Below are 4,303 nucleotides of genomic sequence, written 5' to 3'. Positions count from 1 at the left end.
GAGATCGCCACCCCAGCCCCCCGCGTACCGTACACGCAGTACTGTGGGTTTGAACGTGCCACGGCGCGGGCCTGGGCTCCTTTCTGATTTCCACCCCGAAATAAAAAAACAGCGTTTTTTTAGCTGTCGGGGGGGGGGAAAGAAGGGGGTGGGAGAGGGGGGTGGGGGGGTATGATTGGATTTATGTATAACCGGCATAATTCATGTTTTAAAGGGGACGCGCGTCGGCTGCCGAGGCTGTTTAGGATCGAGAGGTTTGACACGGGGCGTATGCCTTTAAGAAGTCCTTTTTGTGCTCGTTTTAAAGCCGCGGTCCTCGGCGGGTTGTTGAGCGCCAGCGCCGCAGGACCGGAGCCTGAAGCTGTGCCGGCGACACCGTGAGTGAGCGCGCTGCGGCGTGCCGCGGTCAAGCCCGAGTAATTCATGGTGAACCAGTGGCCCTGAGAAAACCACAGAGTGCGTACAGTGTGTGTGTGTCAGTGTACAGTACAGTGTGTGTGTCAGCGTGCAGCACAGCGTGTGTGTCAGTGTGCAGTACTGTGTGTGTGTGTCAGTGTACAGTACAGTGTGTGTGTGTCAGCGTGCAGTACAGTGTGTGTGTCAGTGTACAGTACAGTGTGCAGTACAGTGTGTGTGCCAGCGTGCAGTACAGCGTGTGTCAGCGTACGGTACAGTGTGTGTGTCAGCGTGCAGCACAGCGTGTGTGTCAGTGTGCAGTACTGTGTGTGTGTGTCAGTGTACAGTACAGTGTGTGTGTGTCAGCGTGCAGTACAGTGTGTGTGTCAGTGTGCAGTACAGTGTGTGTGTGCCAGCGTGCAGTACAGCGTGTGTCAGCGTACGGTACAGTGTGTGTGTCAGCGTGCAGCAAAGCGTGTGTGTCAGTGTGCAGTACTGTGTGTGTGTGTCAGCGTGCAGTACAGTGTGTGTGTCAGTGTACAGTACAGTGTGCAGTACAGTGTGTGTGTGTCAGTGTGCAGTACAGTGTGTGTGCCAGTGTGCAGTACAGTGTGTGTGTCAGCGTGCGGTACAGCGTGTGTCAGCGTACGGTACAGTGTGTGTGTGTCAGTGTACAGTACAGTGTGTGTGTGTGTCAGTGTGCAGTACAGTGTGTGTCAGTGTGCAGTACAGTGTGTGTGTCAGTGTGTACAGTACAGTGTGTGTCAGCGTGCAGTACAGTGTGTGTGTCAGTGTGCAGTACAGTACAGTGTGTGTCAGTGTGCAGTACAGTGTGTGTGTGTCAGTGTACAGTACAGTACAGTGTGTGTCAGTGTGCAGTATAGTGTGTGTGTGTCAGTGTACAGTACAGTGTGTGTGTCAGTGTGCAGTACAGTGTGTGTCAGCGTACAGTGTGTGTGTCAGCATGCAGTACAGTGTGTGTGTCAGCGTGCAGTACAGTGTGTGTCAGTGTACAGTACAATGTGTGTGTCAGTGTACAGTACAGTGTGTGTCAGTGCGCAGTATAGTGTGTGTGTGTGTCAGCGTGCAGTACAGTGTGTGTCAGTGTACAGTACAGTGTGTGTGTGTCAGTGTGCAGTACAGTGTGTGTGTCAGCGTGCAGTACAGTGTGTGTCAGTGTACAGTACAGTACAGTGTGTGTGTCAGTGTGCAGTGTGTGTGTCAGCGTGCAGTACAGTGTGTGTGTCAGTGTCGTCTGGTGCCAGGTCATTCCCATCTGCAGCATCCTGTTTTTCTCTCCAAGTTGTTATGTTTCCCACAGAATGCGAGTGTGTTACTCCAGAGGGTGAACTTGTAATAAACGAGCTCCGAGGAAAACAAGCAGCTTAACAGCCCAGTCCCACACATTCTAGCAGAGTGTGTTCATCTAGCGCTTGTTTCTCCAGTGTGGGCTGTAATTCTCTTAGTAGGCTGAGGATATTCAGGAGGCTCCAGGTCTGGAGAACTTCTACAGGATATTCACCCAGCTGCTGGTTGGGAGAAGTTATGAAGGATTTTCACCCAGCTACTGGTTGGGAGAAGTTATGAAGGATATTCACCCAGCTACTGGTTGGGAGAATTTATCAAGGATATTCACCCAGCTGCTGGTTGGGAGAATTTATCAAGGATATTCACCCAGCTGCTGGGTTTAAAACCCCCCTCTGTACAGGAATGTAACCCCCCCAACTTTCCAGTTGAGTTCAGATCCCTAGGTTTTACTCCCCTCTAGCTCTGAAACAGCAGGAACCTGATGAAACACCCTCTAGTCCAAGGGCTTGTGACAGATACTTCACATGGCTTTTCATATGTGACACTTGAGGTCTTTCGGGTTATTCACGCCCTGTTTACTCACCTGTCCTGTAACAGGGATGTCCAGGGTCAACATCATCCCCAGCCAAGGGTACATATAAAGAAAAGGACATTGTTTTAGCTTATTCATCTTTGTTATTCTGAATCGCGTATTGCATTTTGTCTGTTGTTCTTGTAGTTTGGTGTTATTTATTTCTTGTGTATTACCTTTTGCTGTTGTGGATTCTTGCTGTGTTTGTCATCTGACTCTTCCTGCCCTGTGTCGGGGTTAAAGACTGTGTTTATCTCCCAACTTTTCCTGCCCTATGTTGGGGTTACAGACTCTATTTGTCTCCTGACTCTTCCTGCACTGTGTTGGGGTTACAGGCCCTGTGTTTGTCTCCTGACTCTTCTGAACATGTTGGGGTTACAGACTCTGTTTGTCTCTTGACTCTTTCTGCACTGTGTCGGGTTACAGAACCTGTGCTCATGGTGTAGCTGCCAGTCTTTTTACGGACCTGGCTGTACATAAACCTGACCTTGCCTGTGCGCAGGACCACAGTTTGGCTGTTCTGAAAGGCCTGATCCAAAGCTGTAGTGAGTGCTCTGCACAGTTATTCATTATTTTTCTGCACTGGACCCCAGTTAGTAAACGGACACTTGTTCTATACCTCATTGTGGCTTCCTGTGCAGAAGTCTGTGACCCCTTGAGCTACAGGAAGCCACAGGTGTATTTTTCACTACAGCCTGTACCCCAGCCATTCCAGCACAGAGAGCAGTCAAGACGAATCTCTGAATTGACTGAACGAATCTGTTGATAAACTGTACCGATTTGTCAGTGATCCCTGACAGGTCCTGAGATACAGGTGGGGAAATATGCAAGGCCTTTTTCCCTGCTGCAGGCTAACAGACATGACACTCATTCATCTAACAGGGAAGTGATCAAATAGGGCCGGGGACCATTCTCCTCCTGTGACCCTGTATTGGATCATGCAGTTAGAAAATGGATGGATGGAAAATTCTCCTTGCTAACAGGAACGTGCCCGGCCCTCCCGCAATGCGACCATTCTCTGTTTGCCTTCCTGCGGGTGCGTAAGTAACCGTTTTTCAGGGATGTGAGGAAGCACAGGCTGGGGGAAGCTCGCTGGCAGTTATTCAGGATTTCCATCGCCACGACTGAAGTAAAGGAAGCCGGCCCCATGCTTCCCCATGCTCGGAAAATCAGTATTTACCAGGACACACACACACACACAGCATGAACTGCACTTGGGGAGGGATAACAAGGACAAGTCCATCTCGCCCGGCTCTTCCTAACCCCTCGCGTACAGAGCAAATGAGCTCTGTATGTCCCACACAAACCCCTCCTTTCACACTGGTCCCCAGCTCGCTGCTGCCCCTGGGGTCACGCACTCTGGACGGGGTTGGAGCCCTCGTCCTGAGGCCAGGAAGGCTGCCCTCTACCCCAGGCGCGATCAGCCAAACCTACAGCATCTCACCAGGCATTGCAAACGCTCACAGAGCATTGGATTCTTGAATGCTGTGGTCACTATTGAACAGGTTAATGCCATCCCTAAAGATCAGCGCGATAATCAGACCCCAGTGGGCTTATTTCAGTGCAAAAATGAAATAAAATTCCTTTATTTCAGGGCAGCTCCACTCAGGGCACCCTGTCCCAGACTTTTGAGAAAACCCTGTTAATTATTAAACTGGTAACCCAGAGAGTCAATATAGTAATTAAGGATCCGGTTGCTGTAAAACTCTGGAGTAGATTGGGCAGGACAGGCTGCGAATGGAGCTGTCCTGCCTTCACTGACAGTGGCGCGGCCCTCCCTTGTGCGCACAGATAAATGATTATCTGTGTCTGAAAACCAGGATCGCCCACGTCTCAGCTCCTAACAGAATACGTTATCATCAGATTCCCAGGCAGTGTTTTCATCTGGTCCCGTGACTGTTTCTGCCACCATCCTTGTAAAGTTCGGATTATCAGAAAGAGCAGAAACCCCAGAGTCAGGGTTTTGAGAGAACTGGTCCCAGCCAATGTCCTATATCTGTACTGGGAGGCTGCAAGAGCCTTCAGACC

This window comes from Atractosteus spatula, chromosome 3, assembly GCF_055471065.1.
Source record: "Atractosteus spatula isolate fAtrSpa1 chromosome 3, fAtrSpa1.hap1, whole genome shotgun sequence".
NCBI lineage: Eukaryota > Metazoa > Chordata > Actinopteri > Semionotiformes > Lepisosteidae > Atractosteus > Atractosteus spatula.
Note: the sequence above shows the minus strand (reverse complement) of the source record.